The sequence below is a fragment of the Ambystoma mexicanum genome, chromosome 3q (genome assembly GCF_040938575.1).
Source record: "Ambystoma mexicanum isolate Mex_15411 chromosome 3q, UKY_AmexF1_1, whole genome shotgun sequence".
In the NCBI taxonomy this organism is placed as follows: Eukaryota; Metazoa; Chordata; class Amphibia; order Caudata; family Ambystomatidae; genus Ambystoma; species Ambystoma mexicanum.
In genome coordinates, this window is record NC_090926.1 from 395,080,392 (window position 1) to 395,100,632 (window position 20,241).

General features: G+C 47.1%; 1 protein-coding gene across 3 annotated transcripts in view; it reads right to left on the minus strand.

Moving 5' to 3' along the window:
• HMGXB3 (HMG-box containing 3) overlaps nucleotides 1-20,241 on the minus strand; it is a 1,885,602-nt gene that overhangs the window by 1,763,497 nt on the left and 101,864 nt on the right. Inside the window, exon 2 of one of the 3 annotated variants that reach the window (XM_069654073.1) lies at nucleotides 10,320-10,497. The exons of 1 other annotated variant lie outside the window; for it this stretch is intronic. The gene's annotated coding sequence lies outside the window, so the exon portion shown is untranslated. Of the gene's footprint in view, nucleotides 1-10,319; nucleotides 10,498-20,241 lie in introns of those variants that run through there. One more of the 3 variants, XM_069654076.1, reaches the window with a different exon arrangement.

Below are 20,241 nucleotides of genomic sequence, written 5' to 3' on the forward strand. Positions count from 1 at the left end.
GAAGTGGGATTCAGAATTGGGCATTTTGTTAAAGTTACGTTTGAAAAATTCAACAAAATTAGCTCATGTTTCATACATTTTGAAAAAGACATTGTTGGGTTTTTGTTTTCAACAGTAATGCTGTTACTGTATGAGGTACTGCTACAACAAGGAGTGCATCTAGGACCACATTTTTTTTAAGACTGGACCCCATGGCTTAACCCACTTCAATTGGTTCTAGTACCATGCTGTAGTAAGCTATTGGCCGGTGCTCATCTATATATTTCTATTTTAAATCACCAAAAGGCATCATGGTGCTGAAAAGATGCAGACAGCAAAGCAAAAGGGAATTATGCAAATAGGTACGTTTTAAGGCTGACCCTAAATTGATTAAAATCTTGAATAGACCAATAAAAAAGCTATTTCCAGAGCTTAGGGCCAGCTGCAGAAAAGGCAAGGCCGTTGCAGCGTTCTAAGAGGGCTGAGGAGGCAGAGCACGGCGTGAGCGCGGGACAATAAGGTATTATTTTCTCCTGTAAAGATAAACAATCTTTACTATGAAAGACAGAGTGGATCATACCAAGTGATTTGAACTTAATGCGTGCCGGGGATACAGGCTCAGCATAAGGTATTCCTATGGCCAGACAGACTGCATCATTCTGCAGCACTTCGAAACGATGTAATAAGTAAGATGGTAGGTGTACCAAAGTGGCATTGCAGTAGTCAAGGCTGCAATTAACAGTGGCAGCAATGACAGGAGCATGAAGACTGGCAGGAATATAAGTAATTACTTTCTTCAGCTGCTCCAGCTTAAAAAACCTGCACTACAAATAGCACCAATCTGAGCATCAAGTTATAATGAGTTTGAATTTTTACTAACTGTACTTGGGCTGGAAGTGGACCCAAAGTAGGGTGCCAAAAATCTGAGGTCCACAAAGAAGAGGAGGGGCCAACCACCAGGACCTCAGTCTTATACCTGTTGAGTTTCAGCCAATATAGCCCAATCCACTCACCCACAGCTTCAAGGCAAGCCCTAAGGCGAACAGCAGTCCCCTTGTGCTCAAGATCAAGCCTAAAGAGTAACTGGGTGTCATCAGCATATGAATAAAAATGAAAGCCATGGGAGTGGATAAGGCTGGCCAGAGGCTGAATGTAGATATTAAAAAGCAACAGTGAAAGTGCTGAGCCCTGTGGGACCCCACATGAAACAGGGACAGGAGAGGATTTAAAAGGAAATGAGAAAACAGATTGAGAGTGGGATGATAAAAAGACAAGGAACCAATCAAGTACGAGGCCAGAAATACCAGCTTCCCAAATCCTGACCAGGAGAGTGGCATGATCGATGGAATCAAAACCTTTGCAATAGTGGGCGATATGGATAACGTTATTAGCGATCTTCAAGCTGGATTTAGGAAACACAGGGGTACGATGGCCCAGTGTTTTATGCTTTTCATGTTAATCTTCAAAACTGTTTTTTTTGGAAAGTATTTATATGCAGTATTTTTGGACCCAAGGACCGTGTTTGATTCTCTCTCTCTAGAGCGACTCTCTGGCAGATCGTCTCAGCTCGTAAGGCACCATCTAACTTGATCTCTATAATATGTCAGCTATATTCTGGAAATAATGCCTGTGTACGTTATTGGTCGAGTGGTGAGTTGACATAAGCCTTTGATGTAGATATGGGTGTTAGACGAGGCTGTAACTTGGCTCCCCTCCTTTTTAATATTTACATCCAAGAAATCTTAGATGCTCTTCTGGGTGTCCAGCCTCTACCAAATGCGGTCTTGATTGCCACAACCCCACAAGGTTTGAGAAAATCTCAGTCTATTTGTTTGGCCAAATGTAATGAGTTGTTCCTTACTTTGAACATTGAGAAAATCCAAGGCAATGGTGTTTAAACATCAATCTTTCAAATATAGACCAGTAATGTGATGGTAGGAGGTTCCCCATTGCAACGGGTAACTTGTTATGATTATTTGGGAGTCAGATTTCACAAGTCTAGTGGCTGGGCAGCACGAATCCACACATCTGTAATTACCCTGGAGAAATTTAGTGGAGCTATAATGTCTTTCTTCGTTAAACATGGTAGTGGTGCATTATCCCCAGCCACAGTCTTGCATCAAAAACAAGCTCTATCTGCTTCAATGTATAGCTCAGAGTTATGGGTTATGCCAATGTTAGTAAGATGAGCACCTGTGAACACACATTTTTTTAAAACATTGTTGATACTCCCACTTAGCGCCCCCTCTTCTCTGGTCTATTTGGAGCTTGAATGTGTGCCAGTCGGTTTTTAAGTTACCATTAAACCGGTTCACTTTTGGGCCAGACTAGGTAAGCGACAAGGCCCAGAAAAACTTCGGGATGCTTGGTCCCATTTCATGTCATTGGAGGGCGGAAAATGGCTTTTACATGTTAAGCGAACCCTCCAAAGCCTGGACGCATATGACACGTGGGAGAACCCCCAAGATTTGGCTTTACCAGCTATTAAGTGTTTAATAAATGCAGCTAAAGGGAGAGCCAATGAAAATCGTATGGTAGATGCTGCCAAACTAAAGATGGGTTTAGACCATCTTCAGTTTAGGCTGAAACCTGGATTAAATTCCTACCTGGATACAATTTCTCTGCCATTTGAAAAATCCTTGTATTTGCGTTTAAGGTTGGGGATACTCGCAGTTGTTTTCTTTACTCACTCATGGAGGGCCGTAGAGTATGTGTCCATTGTGTGGGGTAGCCAATGAAACAACCTTCCATTTTTTGCTGATTTGTGACAAGACCCTGCTACTGAGATCCACGTATCTTCGACCTATTCTAAGGGAGATAGGGATTCATACTTCTGCTCTTAGTCAGCGCTTACACCCCCACATTGTGTTTTCATCTGCCCATTACCTTTACAGGGCGGGGTGGCAAAGAGCTATGGCTTTGAGATATGCAAGGCTTGAATTAGATGGTCGTTGATGGCCAGACAAGGTTGCTCCCTTGCCTTTTACCTTCGCAATTGTATACTCAACATTGCTGGGTTTTGGCTGAGAAATGCATATGGTTTGCTGTTGTATGTATTGATCTTATACTTTTAACAATTTGTACTGTACTATATCCTTTTAAACACATTTGTACCATTGTCTAGTTCATAAAACTTGTTTTTGAATATCTGGCTTGATGGTTTATACTGAATAAAAGTCTGAAATGGTATCAAAAGCGGCAGAAAGATCTAGCAATATTAGGGCCGCCACACCACCCTGATCTCGGTTAGTGGTAAGGTCATCAACCACTGACACCAAAAAGACTACGTACCCATAAGTGGACGAAAGCCAAGTTGAAAAGGGTCAAGGATATTTGAGGCTTCAAGAAAGGACCTTAGCTGAGGTGTAACCAAGGCCTCCAATAGCTTCATAAGAAAAGGGAGCAGAGAAATGAGCCGATAATTAGAGAGGAGAGAAGCATCAAGTGAGGGCTTTTTTAGAAGAGGTATCACCAAGGCATGTTTTAACGATTCAGGGGTTTGACGGGATATAAAGGAACAAGTTACTTACCTGTAACTGTTCTCAGGCATGGATTCACATGCTCATGAATATTCCCCGTTGTCAGGCTGGGAATTCTCGGTAAAGAAAAAGTTTAATTTCTGAACTGTTTTTCTCCTAACAACCAATCACTGAGCTCTGGGTCATACTGCCCCCAGCCAATGAGTGCCCTCAACCTAAGCCCCTCCTCTGGCAGCTATCTTCAGATTCAGTAGCACGTAAAGTGGCAGTAGAACCAAGAGAAGCGCCACATAGGGGTTAGCAGGAGGGTTCACATGTGAATCCATGCCAGACCCATGCTGGAGAACAACAGTTGCAGGTAAGTAACTTGTTCCTTCTCTAGCATGGGGTCTGGCATGGATTCACAGGCTCATGAATATAGAATACATAGCAGTACACACATGCACAACCACGGGAGGTGGCAAAGGCACAACATAAGCATCTCTTACCCCATCACCAGGCTAAGCTTCAAGCGAACAGGTTGCGCAGCACTGCTTGGCCGACCCTGGACTCCTCCCTGGAATCCCGGTCGATGCAGTAGAATCTTGTGAAGGTGTGAGTCGACCTCCACGTAGCAGCCCTGCAGATGTCCAGCAGGGGTACACCAGACAGGAACGCCGCAGTTTGCCAACCGGTGACAATGGGTGATGCAGCCGGAGAGCCACCTGGAAATGGAAGCCTTGGAGAGGGCCTTCCCATGGCTCACAGGGCCAAAGTTCACAAAAAGTTGTGATGACTTCCGGAAACTATTTGTGCGGTCCACGTAGAACTTCGGCGAGTGCAAAGTCCTCTTGGCCGGCGACAAAGGCATCGGAAAAAAAACAGGCAACACCAAGGGATCGTTTAGATGAAAGTCCGACAGCATCTTGGGCATGAAATAGGGGTGCGTCTGCAGCACCACCCTTGTGTAGTGAAATGTCAAATAAGGAATAAGGTGGCTTACAGGACAGGGCCTGAATCTCACCTACCCGTCGTGCAGATGTGATGGCCACGAGGAACGCAGTCTTCCACGACAAGAACTTCAGTGGAACTGTCTGCATAGGTTCGAATGGAGGGCCCATGAGCCTAGTCAGCACCACTGAGTTCCCACGCCGGGCCTCGAGCCTTCACCGGCGGGAACGAACGAAACAATCCCCTGACAAACTCCTAAACCAGACGGTGGGACCATAGCGACAACCGTCCCGGAGATCTGGTGTAGTGGGATATAGCCGCCAGATGAACTTTGATGGAAGCATGTGCCAGTCCTGCTTTGGCCAACGACAGCAAATACGGTAGCACTTGCAGAGCTATGACTCGTAGAGGGTCGATCTTCTGTGCACGGCACCAAACAGCGAACCTCTTCCATTTATGTCCGTAGCATTTAAGAGTAGATGATGCTCTGACCTTGGCAAGTACCTCCTTGCAATCCGTTGGGAAGTCGTAACTCCCGGACTCTAATGCTGCAGGAGCCAGGCCTTCAGGTTCAGCGATCCGGGGTCGTGGTGCAGAATTACACCTCCTTCTCTGGCTAGAAGATCTGCGACCATCGGAAACTTGACTGGAGGGGACGCTGAGATATCGAGAAGGTCCGGGTACCAGATCTGCCTCGGCCACTCCAGTGCGACGAGGATCACCCTGCACCGGGACCGTCTGAGTTGATTGACTAGTCGAAGAAGCAACAGCAACGGAGGGAACGCATACAGAAACAGGCCATGAGAATGCGTCCCCCATGCTCCCCGGCTGGGGAAACCTGCTGGCGAACCTCCGGCACTTGGCGTTCGTCATTGTCGGAAATAGATCGATCTGGGGATTGCCCCATCTGCGGAACATGTGATCCACTTAGTCCTGCCGAAGCTCCCACTTATGGCTAGAGCGCAGCTCGCTGCTGAGCGAGTCGGCAATGGTGTTCTTCACTCCTGCCAGATGAAATGGGATGAAGAACATCCCTAGGTCCTGCGTTTCTTTGGAGAGCACCGGGGACCTGGTGCCCCCCTCGGCTTCTGGATGTAAAACATTGTGGTGGTATTGACCGTGAAGACCCGCACCACCTTGCCCTTGAGGGACAGAAGGAAAGACTTGAGGGCCCAAAACACTGCCCTCAGCTCCAACACGTTGATGTGCAACGTTTTCTCCTCCGGTAGCCACAGGCCTCTTGCGTGAAGACTTCCAGTGTGTGCTCCCCATCTTCCTAGGGAGGCATCCGTCGTGACCGTCTCCTGGTGCGGTGGGGTCTGGAAATCAGCGCGGACAAATGAGCGCAAACTCTCCACATTCGATGAGAGCTTCTGTCGAGCGATATGGTGGTGATCTTGTCCTCGAGCTTCCCGACACCTTTATCCAATGAGCGTCGACGAACTCCTGCAGGGGACGCATCCGTAGCCTGCACAGCCGAATGAGGTAGATGCATGACGACATCATGCCGAGCAGAGACTTGAAGGACCTTACCGTGGCGATCTTCAGGGCCAACAGCCGTTGTACCTTGCCCAAGATGGCCGCTATCCTCTCCTCCGACAGACGCCAGGCATGACACTGTGTAGAGTCGGGATCAGCGCATCCTGCGATGGAGTCAAGCAGGACTTTGCAAAGTTCACAGAGAACCCCAGATCCGTCAGCAAGCGAACGGTCCTCGCCGTGTGGTTGACGGCGATCTCTTACGAGCTAGCCCGGATGAGCCAGTCTTCTAGATAAGGGTAGATGTGAATCCCCCATAGTCGCAGCTGCGCCGCCACTGGCGCGAGGCATTTGGTGAAGACCCTTGGTGCTGACTTCAATCCGAAGGGAAGGGTCTTGAATTGGTAGTGCTTCCCTTGAACCACGAAACGCAGGAACTTGCAGTGCCCCTTGTGGATGGGGATGTGGAAGTATGCATCCTCTAAGACCAGCAACGACAAGAAGTCCCCTTCTTCCAGCTGTCTGAACATGTGCTGAAGAGTGACCATCCAGAATTTTTGGTATTTGATGCATTTGTTTAGATGACGAAGGTTGAGGATGGGCCTCCAGCCCCCAGTCTTCTTTTTGACGAGGAAGTATCTTGGGTACACTCCTGAGCCCCGGAGCATCTTTGGGACGAGCTCTATCACACCTTTCCTTAACATGGCCCGAAACTCCAGCAGCAGCTGAGGGACGTGGTTCTCCTGCCGGGCCACTGGTGGTAACCGGGGACACTTCCGTTGAAGTTCCAGGGTGTGTCCGTGGGCAAGAGCGTCCAGTACCCAACGGTCGGTGGAGAAGTTCACCAGCCGGCCCCCCACCGGGGTGCTCGGATGGGGGCCCGACGCCATGGCCAGTTCAATCCTGCCTGGACGTCGAAGGGTCGCCTTGCGGACCCTGGTGAGGACGACGTCCTCCTCTGAAGGCCTTGGAGCGGCCCCCATTGGTCTCCTGGGTCGAAGAACGGGAGGGCTGTGGTAAGAAGAGGAGCCCCCCCTGCCAAACCGCTTGGAGGATCCTGGGGACTTGCCGCCTGGAGTCCAAAAGGACGGCTTCCGTTGCTGAAGAGTGCCCAAAGCACGTGCCATCTCCGTGTCCGTCTTTATGGCTTGGAGAGACTCATCCACAGCCTTCCTGAACAAATTGTCCTTATTGAAGGGCATGTCCAGCACCTTCGACTGAACGTCCTGCCGAAAGTTGGTGGACCTGAGCCGGCCACGACGACAAAGGCAAACGCTGTTGTCCATTTGGCAGAACCCTGCATCTGCGATGTCCGTGGCCACCGTGATGGCGTGGTCCGACGCCACCTCACCTTCCTGTAGAATTTCCAGCGCTTCTGACCTCTTGTCGTCGGGGAGGAAATCAAGGATGGGAGCGATATTGAACCACAACTCCCTTTTCTCGTACAGAGCCAAGCACAGCAAGGCCACCAATTGTGGCAAGACAGGCCCTACACAAAATCACTTACATTAAATTACTTGATCTATATTGCGAAAATGACATGCCTGTTGATAGCATGTACCAAACACATTCACTAGCACATCTACCTATGGGAGGAGAGTTAGTCCTGTTGGCATTAGAGGCACAATCTCCAGTTAGACGGCAGGCCCAAGTCATTCTGTTAATTGCTGACCTGATTCTGCAACTATGATTACAAAGTATGTACTGAGGCTACTGTAGGTGTGGGGCCTTTCTTTTTACTCTATAGCAATTCTGGGGCATAGGGGTTCACACTTCCTCTGCTTCAATATGTGTATGCGAGCATACTGCTGAGTGCAATGTAACGCATCAGTGTTTAGCAAGATTCACTAATGGAGACGGGAGTGACTTTTTCATTTGCCATCTGCTGCCGCACCGCATGCTTTCTCTGGGGATGGCTGATGAAAGTTAGAGTTTGGAATATCTCGCGACCTGCAGTTTAGCTTTTTTACATGTTTAGTACTGTTTGAGATCAATGGACATGACCTTTTTTAATTTCCCAATCTTCCCCCAAGCCGCACGCATTTGGATAGGCGATTGCATTAGTCTACCTGCTGTTGCCTGCCAAATGTTTTGGACTAGCAGTCCAGCAAATTCAATGGAGGGTGGGCGAAGGGATTTGTAGTTTGAAATATCTCAAGACCCGCAGTGAGCATTTTCAAACGCTGGTTCCCGGCTTTAGTATGCATACAGTATGTCTACATGCAACACTAAGGTATATTGGCCCAATGGCATCTAAGCGCAAGTACGCATTCTGATCAGAAATGATCAAGATTACTACGGCAATGTGCCTAGTAATGGTTACTAATATCAATAGCTGTGACCTTTTTTATTTTTTGCATCTGCATTCAGATAAGCCATGTAATTCACTAAAACTCCTTGTCAAATATTTTGGACTGACTCAGATCAGCTTGTCAAACCCAGGCAATTCAATGGGAAGGTGGGATGGAATAACTTCTCTTGAACCGCAGGCAGCTTCTTCAAATCCTGGCTCCCCAACTTCACTATCGTACAATATGCCAGCGTAGTAGTAGTAGTAGTAATAATAATAATAATGATTAATAATGTCAATTCACTTTTCTATTTTAAATTTCCCCGCATGTCTAGCCCCACCCCAGTTGATGGACATGCACAGAAATGATCCAGATAGTGAGTCATAAAAAGACTGCAGATAAGGATTCATAAATAAAATATATAAATAACTACATATAATCATTTAGGGGTCTTCATAGGAGTAGTGTGTCTGGGAGAGTCACACAATGTTGGGCTGAGGAAATGCCAGAGGCACTTGCCTGACTAAAGGGAGTTGGGTAAGCAGAAATTATTTAGATATGGGAAGGTATCTTAATACAGATAATTTGTAAGTAGTTGTTTTATTCTTCAGATTGTGATCAGCCGACACCTGTTTCGACCCCCCAGATCGTTTTCAAGGCACACTAATGGCAATAGGATCCAATCCCTTGTCCAAATTGCTGTATTGTATCAAGGTCTCGAGCGACCAGTCGGCAGATACTTCTTGTATCAACAATGGAAATGTCTTCTGTACTGTGTAACGTAAATCCGATGTGATAGTTCAAGTAGTCCTTCAAAATAATAGGTGTTAGGAATCAGGGAAATGCTTCCAAGCGCTTCCTGTTCCTCGCTCAGTAATAGCGTATTATCTTTTCCAATGATATAAATAAAGGGTTCAATCCCCTCACAGAGTATACATGGCTAATGCCCGCAAAAACAAGAGAATCAGCCTGGCTAAGTAGGCATGTGGGGATGAAAAGGCTACCAATGAGAATTAATTTGTCTTGGCCCCAATGTGCTCGGTGTCATTACCCATGACGCATACATGTTCAAAAACTCGGCATACGGGGGGGGAGGTTGGTTTCATCAGATTAAGAATCAGGGATGCCTTCTTGTGCGATCAATCAATGTTGACTTTCTTACACCATTATGAATACTGACAACACCATGTTTTTGAACAGCTAGCATGCCAGCTTGCCTGTGGTATGTCTGAAGCTGGTAATGATGTCCTGTTCACCCGCTAGGGTAATGGCAAAGAATAGGTGGTCCGGTAAAGGGCAACAATGCTCCTCTTCCTTGGAACCATAGGTGGAGCGAGAGATGGGGATGTTGCTGTGAGAAACATTGGAAAGGAGTTGTAGCAAGGAGTATTGGGATTACAGGGATGCCAATATCCAGTGGGCATGTTTTGTTCATCTGTGGGTGAAGACGGCTTATGTGGATGCTGTTAAGATAGACTTTTGAGCCTGGTCTGGTAAAGAGAGGTGTGGTGGGGGGGGGGGGGAGTTATATTGGGTGAACAAGATGTCAAAGAGGATGAGGGTACTGGAATGATTGGAAAAGGGAAGAGGTGCATCAGTCCAAAAATAGCTGTCAGTGCCATTTGTTGGTGCTGGGGTGCAAGTCAGGGAATGCTGGGGTCATGGGCTTTTCAGGGTGGGCCCCAGAAAGTCAGTCTTGACATTACGGACATTGATGGACTTGCTGAACACCAGCCTCATCATCACGATTCACTCTTCGCACCTCTATTCCTTCCCACTTCAAACACACAATGGTGTCATCAAGTGGTTTCATGTGCAAGCCTTGCACCACCACCCTGTCGTTGAGATCATAGACAGGTTCTGACTTCTGCTTCTTTTACCACTCCATTGTCATGTCCACCAGCTTATTGTGCCCTTCTTCCACCTCCACTCCATCACTGAAATCGTAGGCAGGTTGGTCTGGCCCCTAACCTTTGCCCCACTCAAAGTTGCTTTTCAGTGGTAATGCCTCAAACTTCCCATTGAGCACCGGCTGAGGTGTTGTCACTAAAGAAAAGAATTATACATGATAGCTGACAGTACTGTACCCCAACACAGTTTTAAACCCCTTTTCGACAACAGCAATTGAAATGTAAAGAGACAAGGAAGTGCAGCAACTTACTATGTTTGAAAAGGAAGCGCTGCTTCTTCTGTGGAGTATTTCAGATCGTCTTGGCCTTTGTGGTCACATTCTCTTTTGCCTTTTCAGACCTCTTCCATTTCTTTGCAGGCACATCACTTCTCGGCAGTGGTTTATTGATGAAGACCAGCTTTTTGCATGGCATGGTCCACCATTTGTTCTAGAATTTAGGTGTCGAGATCAGTGACTTCAAATTGGGCAGGTGTTGCCAAATACAGTGTTTAGAAGTGAACCAGCAGTAAAAGGTTCACTTGGCAATATTACCCTCTGTTTGAGGAACTGCATGTGCAATTGTCACACATCCAGACCTGCAGATAAGTATCGTACCAAGCCTTTTTACGCATTAAAATCATGCAAATATGACATTGGTTATCTTTCTATGCATACCATTTACGCACCAGTTGAGAGAAGAGGTCACTACAAAGGGCAGGTATGACAGAAACCAGAAAATGGATGAAACTCCAAGCTATGAGGGAACAGTTCAGACACGTTTCTCCGAGCTGTGCGCAGAGCTTGTCAGAGCACACAGTGAGAGGAGAAATGGTTTCTTTCTTTTCAACTGCTGCTATGTTTTGTGTCTTTGGGAGAGGGGTATTTTACATGCATATTTATTTTCTTAGCATTTTAGGATTGTTGCAGTAATAATATGGACAACTTAGTCACAGTTGGGAAGTATGCCTTTAACAAAGAAATGTTGCTTTTTCAGTGAATGCTTGCTTGTATTGCACAAATGTATTTTTGGAGTTCCTGTGTTGTGTGCATTTATCATAAGGTTGCATCTGTGTGGTGTTCTCAACACATTAATGTGTAGAACATTTCCCACAAATGCAATTTGAAGTCAGACATCTTTGCTACTCAACTGTTTTGGATGTGTTGTACTCATTTTTAAGTTAAGTAATGTTCTGGTTGCTTGTCGCATACTATTTACGCTCTTGCAGTGGCAAATTATTTTTACTCTTACAAGTTAATTTTGTTAAACAGTGTGTAAAATACTCCCCACAGTAACACCTTATCTGGGGCACGGATTAGTAGTCAATGGGGGGTCATTACGAGGTAGGAGGGAACCATGCCGCTATTTGCGGCATGGCTACCCCCTTACCGGGTACCGGGCCATTCCGACCTTGGAGGGCCCGGAAATTCCTCATTCAAGGAATCCATCCCCATTCGAGCCCCCATAGGTTTCAATGGGAATGGGGAGGGTGCTAACAACGGGCCCGTTAGCCCCCTGGTCTGCTCGCGGGACCCGCTAAGGGCGCCTGGTAAAGCCAGGCGTCCTTAGCGGGTTCCCGCGAGCAGCCTCGTAATGGGGCGGTAAGGGGTTGGTGGCTCCGGCACCTTTACCGGCGCCGTTAACCCCTTACCGCCTAGGTCGTAATGACCTCTAATGTCTAGATTAAACAGCCATTAAACCTTAACTTTGAGTAAATGTGGTAAATGGAACTATAGCTTGTCAGCGGCAGCAGGGCCCTTGGCTCAAAGATTGAGCGATTGTCACAGGGGTCTAAACTAGGATTTGTTGACCAGGAGCAAAAAGCAGTTACTGGGTATTAGGCATCCCACCTTTACGCAGGAGCTACGTCTGAAGAAGGCATGAGCTAGTACATGGTCTGCGAGATGCAAACTGTTTTGTCCATTATATATTACCCAACATGCTTTAAATGCCTCTTATGTGTGACCTTTATTCTACTGTATACACATTCCCAAACACACACAGTTCAATTTACATAGTTATGTTTGTATGGCACCATTAGCCTGGGAGTCACAAGTAGCTCCTGGTAGCTCTTTGTTTCAAGCTAATAAGGCTCCCCCTTGGCTATAACCAGGAGCTGAATAGTTTGCAGACCTTGACAATTTCTAACCCTGTTGTCATTACACCAATATCAGGGGTCACATCTTTCAAATCTTCATGACTACACTTAAAACATTCAAAATCTGTCAGTGTAATGAAATCGTGGCAATTGCAAATGAAATAGCAACTCAGCAAAACATGTCCCAGTAGTGATAACACATAGATATTTCATTTTTTTTTAAGCGCTTCATGCAGGATTCAACCAACTTCTAAGCACTGTGATCATTATTAGCTCAGTTGATAGTCAGTTTACTGACTTCTGAAGGATGCAAGGCTAACTCGAGACAGCCAACATTTGAACATGACATTAGATGTAGATTTTAGAATTGAGCACTTGGCTCTTTGTGTCACAACAGTAGCATACCATTAAGCACTACTAGTTCCAGTAAATGTGGGCTTTCATTAATCATCAACAAGCCTATGCTGTTCCCTTTCTGTGTTAGTGTAGCTCGCATTTAAGCCGCTCTCGATTTAGCGGTTCAGAATGGGGGTGCTTGCACTGCTCCATCCCATGCAGTTTCTTCTCTATGCAAGAGGAACCTCTACTGTGAGAAACTTTGCTGTGGTAATCTTGTACTGTTGAGACCCATGAGGTTCCACTTAAATGTGAGGAAAGAATGATCTACCAAGGTCATGGCATACCTTTCTATATTTTTAGGGGAGTGTACAATACTGAAGCGTATGTTGCACCTGTTCTATAGACGCACTGCTCATCTGTTTTCTGTGTGGGTATCTTCTACCCTTGCTTAACTTGTACAGATCGACTTCACCTGTTCTACATGTTGCACTGATTCACATTTTCTGTTTGTGTTAGGAAGTCTGATCGGCTCCTACTCAAGATTACCTGTTCCGTGTGAGTGAAGCGTTAACATTTTCATGCTGCTGTTGCACCTATTCTGCGCATTCAGGGGAAGCTCGCAGAGTTAGTGCTCATCTGCTCCCTTTGTGAGAGGGTGTTTTTTCTACTCCACACTATGGATGGATGTGTTAATTTGAGAGAAAACTGCTATTCTGTCATGATGTGGTCCGCTGCTGCATAATGATTTCCATACAGATTCAACTTTTTGGATGTGTCGGCTGCATTTTCACATGTTTTACTCTTTTTTACACATTTAATAAGGGATAAAATACTCCCAGTCTCACCTCAAAATATGATCTGGTGCACTGCACACATCAGACACTCTATAATGCAAACAGCTCATACTTTATTTCTGTTTAAATAGCATGCCTTGGCAGGAGTACAGTATGAGGCTGTCTATTCACACTCCTCAGGGAGGGAATTGCAGTGCCGAGGCTCCTGACCCATGATGGCCCCCGATCCTCTGCACTCTGCATTCTGTCAGGTATGAACGAGGGGACACAGGAGAGCAGCTTGGACTCAACGACGATTTGAGGAAGCTGGGGCAGAGGGGGAGGAGAGATTCATCAAGAAGTGTCAAAGGCCTTCACAAGCTCAGTATACATGTGTGTAGTACATGCCCAAATGCCCCATACCTTCTGGAACACGTCAATCGGAAAACAAAATGCAGCTGCAAGTCTCTATTGCAGCACTGTCCCTTTGACCATTCTGTACAGCCCAATGGCAGCATGACGTACGAACAAGCATTTTACAGTAAGCCCACTGTGGGTTTCATGTTTTTTTTTTATTCATATTAACTTATTCACACAACAAAACAATACAAACCAAACAAGCAGTGCAACCTTCAACCGCTTCATTATGCATCCATAATGTCCAGTCGCTGCTTCCCTTTCCCTCCCCACTTTACAAGTCTATTTCTTTTAACCTTCCGTTTCTGCATCCTGTGGTACGGTCTCCCCTTCTATAGCGTCTGCCAGGTCTTCAATTGACCCAAACAGCTCGGCTATCAAAAGTTTCCAAGCCATCAGGGACTCAGTCTCCTCCTCACCCCCTGCGTTACTAGCCTCTTGCCACACCATGGTTCTGCCTCGGCCCATTTTTGTAAATCTCTCAGCCACACCTCCACGTTTGGCATATGGCAGGTCTTCCACCCCATGGCAATTCTCCTTTTTGCAAGCACATAAGCCAGGTCCTTCAATGTGCTCACATGCTTGAGCTTCCGTGATCTTGGGAACCCACCCAACAAACAGGCCCACACTGTGTTCACTACGATCTTAACCCCTTTCTTCTCCAGTTTCTCTTTTACTGCACTCCAGAAACGTTCAATAACCGGGCATGACCAGAACATATGAACCATGCCCGCAGTCTCATCACATTTGGGGCATGCCTGCCGTCCTGCATTCTCAAACCTCGATATCCTCCAAGGTGTCATATATGCCCTATGCGTGACATATAGTTGTAACTGTTTCAGTCTCGCATTTCTGGACACCTTCTTATGATACCCCTGCACCCGTTCCCACATCCCATCCTCCATCGGGGCACCAACTTCTATTTCCCAGTCCATCCTCAACTGCGTGACTTCCTTCCCCACTTTAGACATCAACATTTCATATATTCTGGAAATATCATGACCCCCTTCTGCTATGTCATATATTGCATCTATGGTGGCATCTGGTCCCTCCTCCAGCACTGTCTCAGGCCATGTTCCCTTAATTCGCTGCACCATTCTGTAATATGTAATGTACTGGCCCTCATGCAACCCAGTTTCTTCTTGCAGCTCTTTGAAAGTAATACTAGAGCCCTCCCGTTAGATGTCCCCCATTGTTGCCACCCCAACCGGTTCCCAGTGGCTCCAGATTGTCATTCTTAGCTGCACATCTGCCCCCGTTAATACAACCAGTGGCACCTGCGGAGAGCATGGGGACAGGTTCTCCATCACCTGGCATGCCCTGCGCCATATCTTCCACCCTAATAGCAGCATCTTAAGGCGGCCCAACATTTCCACCCTGGGTGCCCACATAATTTCTTTCAAGTAAAATGGAGCACAATCTCGCCCAAACAACCTAGATTCGGAGGTTTCGTCATCAGAAAGCCATTTAGCGACGTATTGCAATTGGCTTGCCACATAATACACCTCATAATTAGGCAGTTTTATTCCACCATTCTCATGGAAATTCGGTAGCTTCCATAACGCCACTCTATTTCGCGTGCCATGCCACAAAAAATCCCTACACATGCTATTCAGTTTGGTGAAGAACTTCTTAGGGATCAGGTACAGTATATTCCCAAAGTAGTGCAAAAGCCTTGGCAGAACCCCCATCTTTAGCATTGCTCCCCGGCCCATCATTGCTAAGGGTAACCAGGCCCAGAATTGCATGCACTTCTCAATTTTAGTAATAGCTACTTCAGTGTTACACCTATGCTCCTCTTCTACATTATGATATATGTTGATCCCCAGATACCGAAATGTACTGACCACCCATGGTGCCTGCAATACAGGCAATCGCTCCGCTGGGATCCCTATGTACCTCCCCAATGGGAACATGCTGGACTTCTGGGGGTTCACCGCTATACCGCACAACCCAGCGAATCTCTCCATCACTTCCAAAATGTACTGGAGATTTTCTTCTGGGTATCGCAAGTACAGCAACATGTCATCCGCGTACAGGGAAATCAGATGTCTCTCCCCCTCTACCTCAATGCCTATGATGTCATATTGCTGTCTCAAGTATATTGCAAGAGGTTCCAGGGCCAATATGTAGAGCATTGGGGACCACGGACATCCCTGCCTGGTGCCCCTGCTGAGCTGCCATCTTCCGGATAACACAGATCCCGTCTTAACCCTAGCCAATGGTTCGCTATACAATATCTTTGCCCACCTTACATATCCAGGCCCTAACCCATAACTCTCCAGGGCCGCAAGCAGCCATGGCCATTTAACTGAATCAAAGGCCTTTATTGCGTCCAAAGACACAATCGCCATATCCTCATCATTTTCACCACCCCTCTCAACAATTCTATGGAGCCGTCTATGATTATTGGTAATATTTCTGTTTGGGACATAGCCCGTCTGATCTGGGTGTATTAGTTTGCTAATGACCTTCTTCAGTCCATTCGCTAGGAAAGCTGTCAATATCTTGCTGTCTTGATTCAGCATCGACAAGGGTCTGTAGGAGCCGCAGCTGTGCCCAGACTTGTTGGGCTTGGGGAGTGGTATTATGACGGCCTCTCTCAATGATTTGGGCAAGCATCCCATCTCAAATGCTTCGTTCAGCATTTCTAGCAATGGGGGAGGGGGGAGGACCTCTTCTATGTACACTTTATAAAACTGACTTGGGAGTCCATCGGTCCCCGGGGTCTTGCTAGTAGGCAGCTGCCTCACCACCTCTCCTAGCTCTTCTAAGGTAATTGGTGCATCTAGTTCCCCTCTCTCTTCCTCATTTATCTTTGGCAATCCTATGTCCTCCAACGCTTCTCTCATCATAGCGCAACTACTACCGCCGTTATCTCCATATAATACCCTATAATAGTCCATAAATGCTTGATTGACTCCTTCCTGGGTGTCTGCTACGCTACCGTCCTCTCTCTCTATGGTCCTGATTGTGACTCTGGGAGTTTCGCTCTTATATAACCACGCCAAAAGTCTTACCGGTTTATCACCACCCGCATGCTGTCTGTACATATTTTTTTATAATTGAGGTTACATAATCTGTCCCAGTATTCTACACATTTTTGCTGTAGCTTGAGTATCAATTCCCCCTTCTCTGCTGTATCATCCCCACCCCTTAGAGCCTCCTCCAGTTTCTCCACAGTCTCCCGTAGGTCAACTAGAATCCCGCCTTGTAGGCCCCTGGATTTTGCTATGGCTACTCCCCTCATGACTACTTTAAAGGCCTCCCATAGTGTTCCCGCCGAGTCCACACTCCCAGTGTTTGTTTCAAAATAATTCACAATCTCCCCCCTCAAGTCCTCTCTAAAGAAGGGGTCTCTTAGCGCTTCCGCTCGTAGATGCCATGTCGGGATCCTCGCTCTTGGGGGGCAGTGTTGCCATTCAATAAGCAGAGGCGAGTGGTCCGAAAGGACCCTAGCCTTGTATTCTATCTGCGTAATCTCCACTATCATTTCAGGCGAGGTAAAGACATAGTCTTACCTTGTGGATAACTGCTGTGGGGCAGAATAGTGTGAGTATTGTCTCTCCTGGGGGTGTCTCACTCTCCATGCATCTTCCAAGCCAAAGTCCATCAGCAATGCCTGTAGCACCTTGGCCGCAGGGGCCGGTCTATCTATCTTCCCATCCGATCTGTTCACCCTTAGATTCAGTAGGCAATTGAAGTCCCCTCCCCAGATCATCGCGCTTCCCACACATGCGCTCAAATTATTACACAATGTTTTGAAGTACGCCGCTGTGTTCTGGTTTGGGGCGTACGTATCGACTATACTTATCTCCCTATTTTCCACCAGTCCCCTCAATATAACCAATCTCCCGTCCGTCTCAACCATCACTTGCAATCGCTGGAAAGGGACATGTGGTGCCACCCAAATGAGCACTCCTCTCGCATAAGCAGAGTATGATGAGCCCACCATCACTCCCTTCCATTTCCCAGCTATCTTATCCATTCTCTCACGTGTGAGGTGGGTTTCCTGCAACAGTGCAATATAAATGTTTTGCCTACGCAAGTATAACATGACTTTGTTCCTCTTTAAGTAGCTATTAAGCCCCCGTACATTCCATGTGACTATTTTAAGGTCTCCCATGACCTATTTGAATTTCAATCCACCTCCCACAGGTGGTCTGCCTCTACGTTCCTTTCCAATCCGCATAGACTTGTTACTCAATATTAAACTCCCCTTAACCAAAAACACCCCAGACTCCCCATTTCCTCCCCCTCCCGCCTCCCATCCCTGCCCCAACATCACACCCCTTAACTGTTGCCCCGCTCCATCCCTGGATCTCAGGCTCCCCCGCATCTAGCCCTTTCCGGCCTTTGCCTGTACTCGAAGCTCTGCAGGGTGAGGCCGCCCTAGTGGCTAGCCTATTACTACTACAACTATAATTCGGGGGGTAGGGTGCTTCACGTTGCCGCCCCTATTCGCTTCACTTTAACTACGCATAGCTACCCAATTTACGCATTTTTGCTTATTGCTATATTCCAGTCCTTAAAGTTCGTTTGAGACAGTGGTATCTTAACAAAATGTTAGCCATGTTTAGTCGCGCCCAACAGTATCAATCTTCATCTATGCACCACGAAGGTGCTCGCGCTGCGCCTTATAAACATGCATACAGTGTACCAGTCATTTATCGTGTTCCTCTCACGCCTGCGCCGGGTCTTGTTCCGGGAAACCCTGCAGGTCCAGCCATGTTGTTGCTTCTTCTGGAGAATCAAAGAAATGCATTTTGCTCTTGTGCACTACCTTCAATCTCGCAGGGTACAGGAGCATGTATTTTATGCCAGCCGCACGTAGCCTCCTTTTAATTGTCACATAGCTGTACCATTGCCACGGAACCAACATTGTATAGTCAGGATACGCCGTGACGGTGCTCGAAGCCCTTTCAATTGTCCCTCCTTTTCGAAAGTACTCCAGTATCTTCTTGCGATCTTTATAATTCAGTATTTTGGCAATGATCGCTCGGGGAGGGGCCCCAGGCCTAGGCTTCCTCATAAGGGCTCTGTGTGCACGCTCCACTGCAAACCCCTGCGAGAGTTTTTCAGCCCCTATTTCTTGTAAGAGTAGATTCTCAATGTAGTCTGTCGGGTCCTGTCCTTCCTCTCCCTCAGGCAGTCCCACCATGCAAATGTTGTTCCTCCTCGCTCTCCCTTCTGCCTCCTCCGCCCGAGTCTCCAGATTAGCTACCTGTTGTTTGAGAACGTGGATCTCCTTTACGTTGCTAGTGCTGGTGTCTGTGTTGATTTTCACCACACTCTCCAAGCTGCTCGTTCTCTCCACCAGTCCCCTGACGGCTTGCCTCAGCAGGGTAACTTCTATGCCTACTGCGTCTATTTTAGCCTCCAGGGAAGTGCGCAGGTCCGACATCGCTGTCCCCCATGAGTCTCGCAGCTCCGTTATGGCCGCTTGTATCTGATGTTTGTCAGTCGCTGCAGCGCTCTCCCTGGGTGTTACCAAGTCTTTGGACGTTATGACCGCTGGAGATTGTTGTGTTTCGGCAAATGCTTCCATCGTGGATTGCTTATTCTTGTTTTTACTCACAGCCCCTCACCCCGTCATCTTGCAGCCTTCGTTATGCACCCGAGGTTGACTGGCCTCAGATGCGCAATCCTGCTTTTCTATGTAAGCTCGGCACCAGTGTACCTCTCCGGGTATAGGAGCCCTGGCATTAGCTTATGTATGCTGAGCTCCAAGTTCAGAGTGGGCTGTGCCCTCCCACGTATCAAACGTCCCACTGTGTCCTAGAGACCACGCCACCTTAGCGTAGTCACCTAGCCTCCCTGGCTTCTTACGTGCAACGCTTGGGAGCCTCCTCCTCCTCCTCCTCCTCCTCCTCCTCCTCCTCCTATCCCCAGCTTTGGTCCAATGTTCCCATGTGCTACTTGTTCGGTCCGGTATTATTTTGTTACTATTTCTTTCTCCAAATCCTCCGAGTGGGTCGTGTCCTCCCATGTACTTTCTCCACCTGTCGTGGTCGGGCCCCTTGTTGCCTATTCCTTTAGGTCGCTAGGTGCTCCTCCTTCTCCACATCCCATGCAACTCCAGTATGTAATGTGTCCAATGTTACATGTGCACCTCCATGCGTGGCACCTTTTCCTTTGCTGCCGCAGCCGCCGACTGATGTCTAAGAGGAGCCAGCACGCAGGCTGCCCCTGCTACTGAACAGACCTTCCAGGATTTTGCGGCATGAAATGGCAAATTTTGCGGCACAAACCTTTATTTATTGCGGCATTTTTGCGGGACATTTTGTATTAACTGGAGGGTGTAAGATTGCCACATTGCAGGAAATAGGTAGAGTGCAAGGCTAGAAGAGAGCCAGGGTATCATTATTATGTGTCTTTTGTATTAATTTAATAGGAAGAGTCCCAGATGTCTCTGGCTTGGCAGAACAGTGTTTGATTTGGCTACATTTCTGGTTTAATGTTCATGCCTATTTAATAGTATTAACTAAATTGATCATTATCAATTGTAATGCTGAAAATATTCCCCTTCTATGTTCTCCAATCCCCCAAACACCCACAAACATCTCA